Below are 17,948 nucleotides of genomic sequence, written 5' to 3'. Positions count from 1 at the left end.
CACAGATATAACCCAAGGCTCCATAAACTGGGATGGTAAAAATAATTACATGATAATTTTCACTCAACTCTAACTGAAGTATGGCATTTCCTCTAATTATAAATATAAATCACAAACCACAGTGGTATTAACACCACCTATGACTTGGTTTTCAATATAAATTCCAGATATTTTCTTATCACATTAGAATTATTTCAGATATTACAAAATATCACTTGTGTTCATCAATAATTCAAAATTACAGTAGCTATTATGCCACTTAATGTGTTAATAAGATATACACATATTATCATGCCACAGATGTATTTACTATTTTTATATCTTTATTTCAATGTAATAGTTTCCTTTGTAGTTCTGTGTATTTTATTTGATGAATTTAAAAAGTTATTTAGAGAAGGGGTTCATAGAGGCTTCACCGAACTGCCAAAGGGGTGCATAAGAACCCCCAAACCACTTCTCTTATCCCACAGATAAACATGACCTACAGAAGGAAAGTGGCTTTTAAGGTTCCACCACTGGTTAGAAGCAAATCCAGGCCTGAAGTCTCACAATACCCAACGTGGGGCTCTCTGTGCTATGCTGAGCTGCTTAGCTATTAAATCAGTAGCGTAAAAACTGGGGCTCCTTATCCCCCAAAGTTTGGCCAATGGATAAGTGAGCCCTGAGATTAAATTACATCAATGTGAAGAAAAAGAGAAGCATGTATCCCCAGGGGGAAAATGGTGAGGGTTTCATAATCCATACATGAGTCCCTCATGGCCTCTCCAAGATTCACACCCCACCCCTTGGGGAATCATGGGTGCCCCACCCCCAACAGAGGGGAATCACTGTGGTGAAAAGCCAGTGTCTCTGGTGTGACTGTGTGTCCCTCTGTATGTTGATGCAGGATGACATTTCCCTCCATCACCCCACAAGCATCCTCCACACCAGCCACAACTGAGTGCTGTACACCAAGCCTGCTGAGTTCTTTCCCACCTCCTAACACAGTTCCCTCTGCCCACGATGGCCCCCTGCCTTCTCTCCCTTGCAAATCCCTTCTCATCCTCTAATACCCAATTACAGGTCATCTTCTTCCTCTATTTTTGCCAGGTAATTACACTTGTCTCAATACTAGACTATGAGCTTTGTGAAGATGGACAGGAGAAGAAAACTGGGAGACAGGAAAGGAGGTCAAGCATCTATGGCACACAAATGAGAGATAATTGTAGTAATGATAACAAGGCTAATGTTTGTTGAGCATTTAATATGCACCAGACACTGTTCTAAGCAATTTAAGCAGATCACCTCATTTGATCTTCCAAACAGCTGGTAAGTAAAATTATGCTCCTAATTTCACAGATGAGGAAACTGAGGCATAGTGAGATTAAATAAAGTGCCCAAGGTCACACAGACAGGAAGTGGTAAAGCCAGGACCAAAATAGAGGCAGATCCAGAAGCTACAAATGCCCGAAACTGCCAACTGCACTGGAAGGCGCTGATCTCAGCCCTTCATTCAATAGGTGAGGAAGTTTCAGGTCACAGAGAGCAGGTGTTATCTTGTCAGTCAGGACCCAAGGTAAGATTAGAATTCGGAGCTCATCTGCCGGGAGACTGCCTGATTCTAGCTTTGTTTAGATTTTAGTTTGGAAGAAGAGAGGTCAGGAAGGGAGGGAGGGAGGGCAGGCAGGCAGGAAGGAAAGAAGATCAACAGATCATTTAGTTGATTGGTTGATACATCAAATGATGGGTCAACAGATGGATAGAAAGATTAACAGACAGATAGAAAGAACTGCTCCAGCACAAAGCAGATCTGGCTTACAGTAGATAATCAGTTATTGCTCCTTGAGCCATGAAAAAATGTCAAGACATGCTATTAATACCACCCGAGTGTTCTCTAATTTAATGTAATTTCACAAGATTCTGTTATGTGACAGCCCAGAGGCCCACAGTGAAGGAAAGGCAAGAGGCTTAGAGGGGATGAGCTGCCTTGCCAGGAAACCCTTAGAGGAGCGTTGACTTTATTTTTTCAGTCTCAATTAGCCCTCCTATATTTTGACGGGCATAATGAATATAATGTTCTATGTTAATACAGAGAAACTAGTTTGCTTTGCTTGTGCTTTATGTTAATTTCTTGCTGACATGACCACAACTTCAATTTATCCCACTAAGAAAAAGACGATTTCTTTCCAAATAGCTGCCACTGTGCAAAGTCAACACAGAAGATGTCCAGTCTCCAACACATGAGGTCAGATAAGTTTGCTCCCGACCTAGGCAACTGCGCTGTCACGTGCAAACATCATTCATGGGTTTCCTGGGAAAACAATCCAAACACAGAAAACATCTGCTAAGGGACTCTTTCAATGACTTTAAGGGGAAACACTTGCAGTGAAAATACCATCTATTTTCTGTGGCTGAAACTGCCTTCTACTTTGAAAGTTATTTATGTGCTAGAAACTGGCTAGACGACACATCAATTAAAGTAATTTATCTTTTAAATTCAAAAAAGGAGGATGCAAGCAGACAGACGTTCTGAAGTATGCATGTATCTCCCACCAAATCCACTGCATTGTCATACAGATCGTTAGAGATTTATTGTTGATTTGAGGCAGGTGCTAGGTAGCTGCAGTCTTCAAAAAGATGCACATTTTCCCTCTGTAATCGCAGGTCTAGGACTCACACTCTGTGGTTTTGCGATAACTGCCTAAATAGGGTTGGCCTGTAAGTGCTCTAACATTAACAAGTCCCAAGGATCAATGAAAGTTCAAACCTCCTCACCTCACTAGAAGCCTCAATCCCCAAAGACAATGAAGCAGGGCTCTGACTGACTTACACCCCTGGCTGCATTTTTCCACTTTGAGCAGCAACTCTGGTATGAGAGTTTCCAAGCTTGTCACTAAATACATAATTTTATATTAAAAATACAATACACAGAGAATGTCAAAATGAGCCCAAAACAACGGGGTTTAGAGCTGCTAACCCTCTAGTACCTTGGTGTTAAAGTTTCCACTTTCTCTTGTGGAAAAGAATCCCCCTGAAAAATATCATAAGACATCACTCATGTGAAATCTAATATAAAAAATGATATAAATGAACTTATTTACAAAACAGAAACAGACTCATAGGTTTCTAAAACAAATTTACGGTTACCAAAGGGGAAACATGGAGGCGGGGGAGGGATAAATTAGTAGCTCAGGATTAACACACACACTCCACTATATATAAGATAGATAACCAACAAGGGCCTACTGTATAGCACAGGGAACTACTCAATATTCTATAATAACCTATATGGGAAAAGAATCTGAAAAAGAATGAATATATGTATATGTATAACTGAATCACTATGCTGTACACCTGAAACTAACAATATTATGAATCAACTATACTCCAATAAAATTAATGTAAAAGAAAGAAAAGAAAAGAAAAGAATCTCTCTGTCTAGCTTTAAAATGAGGTAATCCAGTATTTGGCACAGAGTAGATGCTATGTAGGTGTACGCCAATATTGTTAGCATTAGTATTACATAGACGGTCACCTGAAAGAAAACCAGTGGAAGGTGATGGTAAATTAGAAATTGTCATCTAAAATAATAAATTTTATTTTATTGTGATAAAAAAACTATCCTAAGGCAAGCTGAAAAAAAATAAAATGGTCTTCTCCCAAGACTGAATGCTTCTTTTGTAATGCAGTTCAATATTCTTAGACTTTCATCAGACCTTAAAAAAAAAAGCAAATGAAATGACATGTTGAAACTTGCACTGACCCTCTTGCATTTCCAAAGCTCCTGGCTTGCTGTGCTTAATGTTTTTTTCTCTTCGTTTCATACCAGCTTTGTAAGCAACAAATAGGACTTTGTTAGCTTGTGCAATGATGCAATTATAAGTGCACTAGCCTTCCCACCCACAATACAAATCTGATTTCAGAAACAAAAAATTTACCACTAAAGTAGTATGTTATCACAGTACCAAGTTTTTAAGTTCTTTAAATCCTTTGCTTGGATTTGAAACTTTGAAAATGTGGAGGGAAGAGTGAAGAGGAAAGGAAAACAAATTGAATTACGAAGTAGCTGTATAATATTTTTAATCATACTGGGCACATAACCAAAGTCTTAACAAAAGATTATTCTTTGACCCAATAATTCTGCTATTAGGAACTTATCCTAAGAGTGTGCAAAAAACCTTATCTTCAGGAAATAATATTTCTTATAGCCTTGCTCATAAAAAGCAAATTTTTAAAAAAGCAAAAATTGTTGTATAATATTGGGCAACTAGTTAAATAAAACTCATTCATTCATATCAGTAGAGTATGCCATTCAGAATAATGCTTATTTAGAAGTATGTCTACTGACACAGAAAATGTTCATGCTGTATTTTGTTTTGTTTTGTTTTTTTGCGGTACGCGGGCGTCTCACTGTTGTGGCCTCTCCCATTGAGGAGCAGCAGGCTCCGGACGCGCAGGCTCAGTGGCCATGGCTCACAGGCCCAGCCGCTCCGCAGCAGGTGGGATCCTCCCGGACCGGGGCATGAACCCGTGTCCCCTGCATCGGCAGGCAGACTCTCAACCACTGCGCCACCAGGGAAGCCCCTTCATGCTGTATTTTTAATTTCAAAATGCAAGTTACAAAAGTGCATGTGTAGTATAACCCTTACCATGTTTACTCTAACCCTTACACATACACACACACCCTACACCTTCTTTGTCCCTCTTCCTGTTCTTAATGTTCTTCACATCACGCACCATCACCAGATACACAGTAACCTGTTGGTTATGGCCTATCTCCCCCAACTAGAACAAAGTAAACCTCAGGAAAAGAGGGGCTTGTTCTGTTCACCTCTGTACCCACAATGCCTCACACTGTGTCAGGCACATGGTAGACAAGTAACAAATAGGACCAAAGAAATAAATATAAGTATATGTGCATATGTGTATAGAAAGAGACAAGATACTGAAAGGTATTCCCAAAATTATTAATAGCAGTTATGGCTGCGTAGTAAAAATACACACACTTTTATATTCTTCTTTACACTGATGTATAGTTTCTCACTTTTATACAAAGAACTTCAAAAAAAAAAGATACAACCCTTTTTCATATATGCTTGTGTGCATTTGTATGCATGTGTGTGTGTATGGCATGCATGTATATATTTTGACACTTGTATTTGGTTATCTAGTAAGAATATCCTTCATTCCTCAAATTGCCAAAATAGACAATAGAAAAAAATGAAACACTATTTTATTCTCTACTTCAGATGAAATACGGGACAAGTGGTTTAAAAAAAAACACAATAAATTTATTTTTACTTTTTACCACACACTTTCATTAAACCACATACCAAGCATATAAAATCAGATAGTATAAATCCTTAATCAACCGTTCCTTATTTCATGATAAAAAGTTTTTGTTTTATGAATTACATGTAGTATTTTGCAATTATGGTGGAAAATAACAATTTCACAGGTACCACAATAGGTGTCCTATTGTTTTATTTTACAATGTTAAAACTAGCAATTACTCCACAAGGCAGCAAAACTGGATCACAGTGTTCTCATTGGTGTGAAAGCAGAATTGCCATCAAGAGACACACCTGGTAAATGGATCAAATCAAGAGCATCAGAGGCATTTGGAGAGCATCCTTGAAATAAATTGGACGGCCTTAACATTATAAAGCATCTATTTGGGGGGGCTTAAAAGGTAACATATTTCCTGGGCAACCTTCAATGTTTCTATTTTACTTTCTTATAAGTAATACAAAACTTCATAATTAATAAACTTTTAAGAATCCACTTTTAAGAATCCACAGAGTGTGTAAAAAAAATTGTCAATTACAAAGATGATACTTGTCAACTAACACTACAAAACAAAGTTCATATAAAAAGATGATACATGCAAATACAGGTCTCCATGTGAAGCAGAAGTTTATACTAATGCTGTGCTTCAAAAACAGGATTGGGGATACTTCTCCCTGGGGAAGTGCTGAGGGAGTTTGTGAATTGGTCATAACACCAAAACCCCCTTTGGCCCTCTAGCACTTGAGGCCCCACATAAGTCTGCTCTCAGCCGTTCTTCTCTCATTTGCTTGCTTCTTAAATATTTCCTTTCATTCACTATCCGTAAAGTATCAGGTGAGTATTCTATAAAAGAAGTGTTTTCTTTGCCTTTATTAATCTCACTATGATATTTAACTCTGAAAAAAAAGTATGATTGAATTTTGTAAATAAATTTATCTTTTTTTTTACTCTAGACCAGAGGTTGGCAAAGTACAGCCCATGGACAAATCTGGCCTGCCATCCATCTGCTTTTATAGAGCCCATGAGCTAAGTTTGGTTTCTACACTTTCGAATGGTTGAAAAAAATCAAAAGGATAATATTTCATGACACATGATAATTATATGAAATCCAACTTTTGGTGTTCATGAATACAGTTTTGTTAGGACACAGCCACCACACCCATTCATTTAGGTATTGTCTGTGGCTATTTTGTGCTACAACACTAAAGAGTCGCAATAAAAAGTGTGGAGCCCATAGTCAAAAATACCTTCTGGCCTTTTTCAGTAAAAGTATGCTGACCTCTATTCTAATCTGTATGATAGCAACACATAACATAGATCGTAGACTCCTATTAGATCACTTTATGTATACTATTTGAAAGAACTGGGTAATTCACATAGGAAAATCTGCATATCATCTGTGTATCATCATCTATCTACTGACCTAGCTTGGTAAAAACTTAGACGAAAAGTCTGGAAGAAAACTCACCAAACTGCTAATGATGGTCACTTCTAATGAAGAGAGAGAGTGGAATTGAATAAAATATTTGCTTTTTACTCACCTATATTGTTTTTTTCTAGCAAGGAGGTACTACTTTTGTGTTAAAAAAAAGGAAAAGAAAGAAACAAATTTCAAGGGGAACTTTTCACATACCAAATATTGACCTTTCAAAACAGGATAAAATTAAACAGTTGAAATGTCAAAAAAAAAAAAAAAAAGATTTTCAAGAGTTTCTTAACTGTGTGATCATTTAGAATTTGTACACTCAAAGCAAAGGGCATCTTAACCATGAAAAAAATGTGAAATGTAATCCAGTTACGCCATACTAATTTTTAAAAGTAGAGTAGCTACTTTTAAAGTGCACATATTTTGAAAAGGCAAACATTGTTCAGAAACAAATGATAAAACAGGTAATACAGACTATACATTATTAGAGACTATAGCTTTATTGAGTCACCTATAAAGAAAAAGTACATTTAAATATTTTCAATTTCCATCTTTCTCTCTCCAAACTATCAGCTGAAACTAATTCATTGCATGCCTAATAAAGAAATACTGATTCATAACTCTTGATTAAAATTTTTTTTCCCAAAATATATCATAAGGAAAATGAAAATCATGTAGCCATATGCTCAAGCACACAATATTTTCACTGTTTCTTATTTTTAAATGGACACAAAATCTTCCAGAGACCAGACAGTGCATCCAGACGGGCATGACGCAGTAGAGCCTCACTTGAACCACCACATTTATAATTCAATTCCTGCACATTTATAAACGCTGGCTTTTAAAGTGCAAGCCCAATGGTCCCTTTAACTACACTTAGATGCACAACAATTGACAGCTCATTATGACAAGTGGTCTCAAGAGTAAACTATTACAGTTAATGGTCTGTAAATGCTTTAGTCTCCAAACCTGAGCCAACATTAAAGCAAGCAAAACTGGGCCTTTCCTTAAATGCATCTGGTTTTTAAATGCCTGTATGATATAACATTACTCAAAATTAATCTCCCTATTTCTAATTCCTGAAATACTACACATTTAAATCAAGAGTACACACCTAATTAACCTTATGGGTTTTTTTTTAAAGAAATACACTATAATATGCCAATTTGTAAGTATCTACATCTTGAAGAGGAATAGAAATGATTTTAAAGCAATGGAACAAAACTACCTAACTATCCAATAATAGAATATTCCTGAAATGTTACAGTCCTTCGTGATTTAAAAGTATACAACCATTACAGCTATGTTTAATATAAAATTATGTAGGAAGTAATCACAATGCAATGTTAAGAGAAAACAAATAGGATAAAAATTGTATGTCCAATATAATCCTAATTTTATAAAAAATAGAATAGATGTTATATGGGACATATAACATTAAGTTATAGTGATTTTTTTTTGTGGGTGGTAGAATAATGGTGATCTTCATTTTTATGTTTTCTTGAATTTTTGAATTTATCTACAATAAGCACCATTTTTACAATTAGAAAAAATTTTTTAATAAAAATAATGTTCCTTTGTGCCTATTCCTGTTAGTATACATGAAAAATTACCACTAGAGATTAATCTGGTTAGTCTGCGAATCTGGGAGATTCAAGAATACATTTCATGTTTAATTTTATCTTCAAGGGCAAACACTGGCCCCAAAATTAAACATTTAAATAAGTAACATTTCTAATAGCCCTGGGGAAAACAAAGTGGACAGGAATGCTGCCAGTAATAATTAAAATTGAAAACTGTAATATTTTGTAACTATTCTTGTCAAGTTTTAGACCTAACAGACATAAATTCTGTGTCAGGAATAAACCTTAAATATGATCAACTTAATATAAGTAACTGGAAAAAACTGAAATAATTAGCATCATTACAAACATGGCTTTTCTAAGACTGATGTCCTTTAACCTCATTGGTCAGAGCTGCCTGTTTTGGACACATTTCATTCAAAACTCTGCATTAAAGTGCTGTTTCCACTGGAGACATCTTTGCCTTAAACAGGAAAACAAAACAACTCTCCAGAAAGAATTTCAGAACATTCTAGCAGCAGACTCTGTAACAGTGTGTTCAACACCAGACGACTTGTCCTAGGAAATTATAAACAAACCACTTCCTACACTTCCACCAGATAGTAGCTGCCTGGGCTTTGGAAACAGGCATCATGACTGGCACGATTAAAGCTAAAGGGAAGAGAACCAGCAGGAACCGTTCACGGAAATGATGAGAAACTAGGCCAAAGACCAGGGAGCAGGTGGACGGACACATGACAGCAGCCCAGAGCCCTGTGGAGAAGCCAGAAGCCGGGAGAGAATCTGATAATTGTGGGTGGTGGTTACTAAGCAAAAACAAACAAAAAAACAAACAGCGAAGCGCATTTACAGAGGAAGGGAGGAAATGGATGAACAGGTCCAAGCCAGGGAGTATGGAAGCTGAAGAAGCTTTGCTCACTAGTTAAAAGAATGCCAAGTGCTCAATGGATGCTTCGGAGGGAGCGGGGACAAAAAGGTAGGCTGATGCCATGCTGCCTTCTGGAAACTGACAGGCAGGGTCTCAGATGATGAGTGGATGAATCACCACAAAGAGAAAAGCTTCGAGAACTTTCAGGGAGAGAGAGAGAGAAAGAGAGAGAGGCAGGGGCTGCACAGGTGGGGGGCCCAGGTGTAGGGGGGTGCTCCTTCTGCTTGGGTTTGGGGGAGGCAGACAAGGCGAGGAGGGGTGGAGGCATCCCCCTCGCAGGAGCCTGGCTCTCAGTGAGGACTTTATTCCCAGGCAATGGGAAACCACGGAAGACGACAGCGGAGAGCTGTGGGATCGGTCCCCAGGAGAAGGATGAGTGAGGTGAGCTTGGGATGAGGGAGGGCAGGAGAATGGGGGAGGGCAGGAGAATGGGGGGAACCAGTAAGGGAGCAAACGACACTCTGCAGGTGAGAAATAACACTGATTCTGAAAATGGAGCCAAGAGGATGGAGGTGAGAGAGATTTGGGAACTGGAATGAGGAGCACCTGGCAATTACTGGCTTTGAGGAGAGATGGAAAGGCAGATGGCAAGTGGATGCTGAGAGAGAGAAAGGAAGAGCTTAGAAAAGGAGCGTGTTAAGGGAGTTCAGATGAAATGGGATCGAAACAAGATGTTCAAAGGGGGTCTTGAATCCCTCCTAAGGCCTCCCTTTTAATCTAAGTTCCGCATTATCAATCGATAACAGAGGCTGCATACAGTAGGCCTGCTCGCTCGCATCCATCGTGCACGTCAGCCTTCACAAAAGGAGAGCATGGAGGGTGTCCTTCTTGGGGCAGTGCCCACAGCTCTGTGGCCGGGGCAAGAATAATTAGCACAGATACCAGCGGCAGACAGCCTTCCAAAGTACATTGCTGAAGGAAAGAGGAGCCGCCAGGTCATGTGTCTGCCCATCTGGCATCACCCCACTCTCAACAGTGTCTGCAAAAACACCCTGGACTTCTTAGAGGTACATCATCTGATCTCCCTAACAGGCTGTCATGTGCTGAAAGATTAAGGAACAGAATTCTTACATTGCCTAAGGCAGCAGCATGGTTTGCGTTTTAAAAGTTGGTTCCGTGGCAAAGAAATCTCCTTTGGAAACATTACAAGAAGAGCTATAAAACTTACTACGGTGAGTAAACACTAGCAGATGGATGCTAGCGAATCTTTATCTTCAACTCATTATGCAGACATTAACCTTGACAAATTAATAAAGGTGAACTAATAAACTTGTGGGCTTATATACTTTAAATAGTTCCAAATCACAGAGAATGTATAGAGATAGATGTTGATGAAAGCATTTAAATAAGCTATTTTTCTTCCTTCTTAAAACTCTACAGTAAAATAGCTACTGAGTGACTAGGTTTTTTTTTTTTTTTTTTTTTTCTCTCCTTTTTACTCTGTCAGGGAGACTAAGATAGGATCCAAGCTATTAAACTCTCCGTGATGTACAAGTCATCATCATAATTGGGGGCACACTTTCTTTTGACCTTTACAAAACTTTCATTTCCCAAATGTGACAGATAAGGAGTGCTTTTATAGCACCAATAATGATTTTTTCCTATGGGAACTCGCCAATTATAAGCTGAAAACGAAGGAAAGACCATACTGGATACACATTTAGAATCTCAATGCGCCCAAAATATAGCTGAAATACTTAAGAATCATGCTTAGAGGACAGTTCAGGTAAGTTAAGAATTCAGCCTAGAGAAATACATGTTGAAACAGTGCAAGGGCAAAGACACACTCCCTGAGCACCTTACCATAATGCTAAGTACCCTGAAATGTGTTCAATAAAAAGTGGCAGGATGATCCACAATTACTTCTGCAACTATAAAGTCTGAATCTAAGTTTTTAAATATTAATAGAAGTTAGAGTGTGGAAACGTAATCCATGATACACTTAGCTGTTTCATCCACACACACAACCTACAAGAGCATCAACAGAATCAAGTTCTTACCAACTCACCAGACATCAGACATCTTAAGGACCTTGTCTTATTCACCTCAGGCTCCAGTGCCTAGTATGATGCATAGCGGGTGACACAACTGAAATTGTTTGGGTACCACAATAGTGTTTCAGTAAGGGACATGTGCTTTCCTTTAACAATAAATCACCCTTTATGGAAACTTGATTTTACTTTTAATTTGACTCAGGTTTTCATTACTTACACACACTAAAGTTAAATTCATTCATTCATTCATTCATTCACTTGTTCATCCATTCAGCAAATATTTATTGATTTCTTCCTGTGTGTCAGGCACTGTTCTGCCCTCCACTATTCCACATAGTAGCCACCAGCTACCACATGTGGCCAGTGAGCATTGGAAATGTGGCCAGCCCAGTCTGAGATGTGCTTATGTGTAAATTACATCTTAACCCAAAAAAACAAAAAGAATGTAAAATACCTCATTGATAACTTTTATACTGATTACATGCAGAAATATATTTTAGATATACTGGGTTAAAAAAGTGTTATGAATATTAAATTGACATTTTTCCTTTTGTTTTAATATGCTACTAGAAATTTTGGTATATGATGAGAATCAAGACTTTAGACAAAGCCCTATTTCCAAGGACCTGATATTCTAGTGGAAGAAATCCATGGTAAACAAAAAAATAACTAATAAGCAATATTATGTAATTTCAGATAATGAAAAATATATGAAGAAAATAGGGCAGAGTAAGAGGAAGGAGAGTGATCAAAAAGGGATATTTTAGACAGGGTGGCCACGGAGGTCTCTGGGGAGGTGACATTTGAGCAGGAAACATGAATGAGAAGAAGAGATAGTCATACAAAGATCCGGGGAGTGTCCACGGCAGGGGGAACAGCAAGTGCAAAGGCCCTGAGGTGGAATGACGTATGAAAGTCTGAACAACAGCACCAAGACTGGTGTGGCTGGGGCACAGCGGCAACAACGGGAGAGGAGGGTAGACAGGAGCAAGGGGCCAGGATACAGAAGTCTGGTGACAAGTTTACACCCACAGAACCATTATATTCCACACGATTCAAGTCAAAAATTCCTTTCAGATTTTTCATGGAACTGGACAAGCTGTTTCTTTAAATTCATTCGATAAGTAAAGGGACCAAGAATAGGCAAGATCTTAACCTACCAAATACCCAGTTACTATGAAACTATAGTGAGAGATGAAATAGAGTGAGGCAAGTGGGGGAGAGCCTAAGGGTAAATGTCCCCATAAATCCTGTGACCTGGGTGCCTTGTGTGCCTCACCCTCTTCTTAGCAATGTGACACTAGCTTTAGGATAGATGAAACAAAACTAACAGAGTGGAACTGAGCAGTCAAAACACGTCCAGACGTGTAAATTTCTAGAATATACAACAGTACTGTATGTGTGCATATATACACACATATATAATTATACATATACACACTATGTATATGTATGTGTGTATATACATGTATGTGTATATGTATAACGTATATTTGTATGTGCATATGTATAACATGTCTGTATATGTATACACACATCCCATACATACCCACATATGTACATGAGTCAAGAGTATAAAAATATAAATGGAGGGCTTCCCTGGTGGCGCAGTGGTTGAGAGTCCGCCTGCCGATGCAGGGGACACGGGTTCGTGCTCCGGTCCGGGAAGATCCCACATGGCACGGAGCGTCTGGGCCCGTGAGGCATGGCCACGGAGCCTGCGCATCTGGAGCCTGTGCTCCACAACGGGAGAGGCCACAACAGTGAGAGGCCCGCGTACCGTAAAAATATAAATGGAAAAGAAAAATAGCACCCTAAGGAGAGGAGTTACTTCTAGGAAGTGAGAGAACGAGAGTGGACTGAGGGGAATTGGGCACTGATATATTCAAAATTTTTAATTCTCTTTCATAAAAGATTTGAAGCCCTATACAAACACACACACAAGTGGAGCACAACATTGGAAATGCTAATTTTGTAATTTTGAGTGAGGAAGGATACAAAATTGTATATATAGTGACATTTTTAACTATAAATATGTGTGGTCCACATGGGGTATTGAAAATGCACAAAAATGATATTGGTTATTGTTAATAGGAGTTCCAAACTCCTGTTACATTACTTTACAAGTCGTATTTAATGTTTAGTAAAGAAAACATACTCTAAATCAGAAAAAGACCAGATTTAGAGCTTAAAATTATAGTTAATACATAATTCAGGGTAAATTTTATCAATGCAGAACAGCAACATGTGTCTGCAAGTATTACCTAGGATGAAGGAGAGTCCAGTCAATAATTCAAATAACTGAATAAATTCACTTAATTACACTACAGTTACATATTAATTATACTGTAAGTTTTGAAATTCTATTATTCATATAGCACTAGGGTATGAAGGTGTTTTTATTATTAAGTAAGTTGTAATTTGGGGGGAATTGTATTTGTATTATGCCTGGAAATACCAATTTACCTAATTTTTTACAAGAATGTCCACACTTCGATTTCTTTGAGAACCATCAGGCACTGTTGTGGTTTTGATTTATTAATTGAAGATTTTAAAAATGCATAAAATAAGATTTATGGAAATTTTAAAGTAGTCCATAAACTCATTGCCTCTGCATAGGAACTAACGTTTAGAATAAGGTTCACTACTCAAAATAAAAAAGGAGCTAGAGCAGAAAAATACATAAAGTCCTTCACCTTTCTTCAGACGAAATAAGGTCCACATAGGATACTATTTGCAGAAGGAAATGCCTCAGCAAGTATGACAGTAAGGGAGAGGCCAGTGAGGCCAGTATTGTGTGAAGTTCACAGTCAATCAGGGTGGATTTGTGGCCAAACATCAGCGACCAAAGGCTGGTGTCTCAGCTTACCTTCTCCAGGTAACCGTCCCTTGAATGTGAGGTCAATCAAGGCCATCAGAAGGAATCCAGTCCTTTCACAGCAGCGTTCTTGGACAGGAAGAAATGTCATTACTCGGGCATCTCAGAAAACTATGTTAATTCTCCCCGAGTGCCACAAAATGGTTCCAGAAAGCGGCCTTTAACTGGGGAAGCAAGCAGCCGAAACACGCAGTGAGGATTCCGGTTGACATCAGGAGAAGGCCTGTGCCACCCAGGCCTGTGAAAATCTCCACCGGCCACTGCTCTAAGCTGCTCCTCTGTGATGCACAAACAGGACTTGATACTCTTCTTCCCCTGTCTCAGCTCACCTGAAAGTCATCACTCATTCATTTCCTCGATGAATAGGAGAGGGAGAAAGAGGAAGGCTGAGAGTCTGCAACCAACTTCAGTTTTAGTATTTACCACCTCCTCGTAGTGCAGTGAGCTCAGAATAAGTGATCATTACCCTCCCTGACACAGTCAATACGCACCCTCACCTCTGACCCTCCAGCTGTACTGTTTCTTTCATTTTCTAACTTTCCCTTCAAATGCTACACAAGTTGGTCACTGCTTAGCTCAAAACTCAACAATCCGGTTATCCCGTGTTCCCTTCTCTGCCCCCAGCATCTGCACTACCCATCTGAACATCTTATGAAGCACAGTCCTCGGTCAAGCCCAGATCATCAGAAATCTGAGCCTGCAACAGGAGTAAGCCCTCCAGATAAGGAAGACATCACATCTTGAGCAAAAGTCACGTTGTGAGCTTGATTCCAGCCCTCCCCCTAGTCACCTGCCACAGGCCACACGATGCAATGCTGCTATGTCCCCTGACTCCATCTGTCTGGCATTCTATTAACAGGGACCCCCAATGACTAGAATTCCACATCAATACAACATTGATAATGACCCAGGGTCACAGAGTTGTTCAAATTAAATTTTAATTATTTTGGTAGTACTTTAGCAGTCTGGTGTGTTAGATTATTTAGCGATTTCACAACTTGGGTTATTAGAAAACAAATAAAATTTAATATTTTAACAACTGTGGTTATTAGAAAGCAAATTCTCCACAAAGGTAATTAAAGTGTCTCTAGTAATATGTGATTTTCCCCAATACACCAATTCCCTGACTTTCCTGACCAAGATACAGCTGTTTATAAGGATGTCCCACCTAGGGCATATCTGAAGAAAATAATAAAATTATATACTTTACACGGATGACAACAAGCAACCTTAGAATGGAGACTACACACCTGCCTGCACTCTGCACAGCCAGAACGTGAAGTTCCCTTTCCCAATTGCCAGTGAGGACCTCAAAGAATGTTCTCCTGGAGGGCTGCCAGGGTTTTGTATTGGTATCTGAGGGAGCATTCTGGGAGGTGCCCATGAGCTAAAGCAGCAGAGAATTCCAACTCGCAAACATTTCAGGCATTTTAATTTTTATTACAATTTAAACTATGTAAGCACAGCCCTCAGGAAAAGGAAAACTTGATGATCAAACCTTTTTTCCCCTTTAATGACTCCATTAATTTATTCTTCCAACTACAATCAGATGGCACCTTGCATGCACACATATATATGATATTCAAGGCACATGGGACCAAGACTCTCTGTCCCCCACACTGTGCATTTCAAACCTTATAATGTCTCATTTTAGCTACTTTAGGGAGCTGGCATGAGGCTTTTCAGCAGCCCGAGTCTGCCACAAGACCTGTCTTGGTGGGAAGGAGAAAACCTTATACTTAGCATGCTGAGAAGCTGATTTTTAAAAAAAGAGGAAATTGTTATAATTACAGTGAGAGCTTTTGCATGCAAATTCAGTTTTCCTTGGGGGAAATTTGCATACTCTACAAGGAATCCCCATGCCAAAAGTAAACGCAACGCTTTTTAGCTCCAGTCTTTAAAAGCGATGCACATGGCCAGGAATTGCATAGTCTGTGAATATGTTCCAGGCCTGGCCCAGATATGCTGTTTATAAAAGAAAGGACTTTACAATGCAGTTTATAATATTTAAAAGGTACAACATTTATGCTGCAAGAGGTGACAGTTATCAATCAGGCTGAGACAACCAATAAAGAGTAGGACAGTGTTTCAACAGGGCTCCAAAACTTACCTAAACCCTTTTTCATAAAGATAAATACATTTTAAAAGATTCATTTCTCCTCTCATTTTTTTTTAACATCTTTATTGGAGTATAGTTGCTTTAAAATGGTGTGCTAGTTTCTGCTGTATAACAAAGTGAATCAGCTATACGTATACATATACCCCCATATCTCCTCCCTCATGCATCTCCCTCCCACCCTCCCAATCTCACCCCTCTAGGTGGTCACAAAACACTGAGCTGATCTCCCTGTGCTATGCCGCTGCTTCCCACTAGCTATCTATTTTACATTTGGTAGTGTATATATGTCCATGCCACTCTCTCACTTCATCCCAGCTTACCCTTCCCCCTCTCCGTGTCCTCAAGCCCATTCTCTATGTCTGCGTGTTTATTCCTATCCTGGGCCCTAGGTTCTTCAGAACCGTTTTTTTTTTTTTTTTTTAGATTCCATATATATGTGTTAGCATACAGTATTTGTTTTTCTCTTCCTGACTTACTTCACTCTGTATGACAGTCTCAAGGTCCATTCATTTCACTACATATAACTCAATTTCATTTCTTTTTATGGCTGAGTAATATTGCATTGTATATATGTACCACATCTTCCTTATCCATTCATCTGTTGAGGGACACTTAGGTTGCTTCCATGTCCTGGCTATTGTAGTAAATAGAGCTGCAATGAGCATATTGCTACACGACTCTTTTTGAATTATAGTTTTCTCAGGGTATATGCCCAGTAGTGGGGTTGCTGGGTTGTACGGTAGTTCTATTTTTAGTTTTCTAAGGAACCTCCATACTGTTCTCCATAGTGGCTCTATCAATTTACATTCCCACCAACAGTGCAAGAGGGTTCCCTTTTCTCCACACCCTCTCCAGCATTTAGTGTTTGTAGATTTTTTGATGATGGCCATTCTGACTGGTGTGAGGTGATACCTCATTGTAGTTTTTATTTGCATTTCTCTAATGATTAATGATGTTAAGCATCCTTTCATGTGTTTGTTGGCAATCTGTATATCTTCTCTGGAGAAATGTCTATTTAGGTCTTCTGCCCATTTTTGGATTGGATTGTTTGGTTTTTTGATATTGAGAGACATGAGCTGCTTGTATATTTTGGAGTTTAATCCTTTGTCAGTTGCTTCATTTGCAAATATTTTCTCCCATTCTGAGGGTTGTCCTTTCATTTTGTTTATGGTTTCATTGGCTGTGCAAAAGCTTTCAAATTTCATTAGATCCCATTTGTTTATTTTTGTTTTTATTTTCATTTCTCTAGGAGGTGGGTCATAAAGGATCTTGCTGTGATTTATGTCATAGAGTGTTCTGCCTATGTTTGCCTCTAAGAGTTTTATAGTGTGTGGCCTTACATTTAGGTCTTTAAACCATTCTGAGTTTATTTTTGTATACGGTGTTAGGGAGTGTTTTAATTTCATTCTTTTATATGTAGCTGTCCAGTTTTCCCAGCACCACTTATTGAAGAGGCTGTCTTCTCCATTGTATATTCTTGACTCCTTTATCAAAGATAAGGTGACCATATGTGCATGGGTTTATCTCTGGGATTTCTATCCCGTTCCATTGATCTATATTTCTGGTTTTCTGCCAGTACCATACTGTCTTGATTACTGTAACTTTGTAGTACAGTCTGAAGTCAGTCTCCTCTGATTCTTAACACTTCCAACTACACAATAAAAAAATAGTCACAGTTGTTGTTAAATGCTAAGATTCAAGGATATTTTTGTGATAAAGGAAATAAAGAATGGGTGAAGGGAACAAATGGAA

Source organism: Phocoena sinus, chromosome 15 (assembly GCF_008692025.1).
Source record: "Phocoena sinus isolate mPhoSin1 chromosome 15, mPhoSin1.pri, whole genome shotgun sequence".
NCBI lineage: Eukaryota > Metazoa > Chordata > Mammalia > Artiodactyla > Phocoenidae > Phocoena > Phocoena sinus.
The sequence above is the reverse complement of the archived record's forward strand: the minus strand, read 5'-3'. Positions refer to the sequence as shown.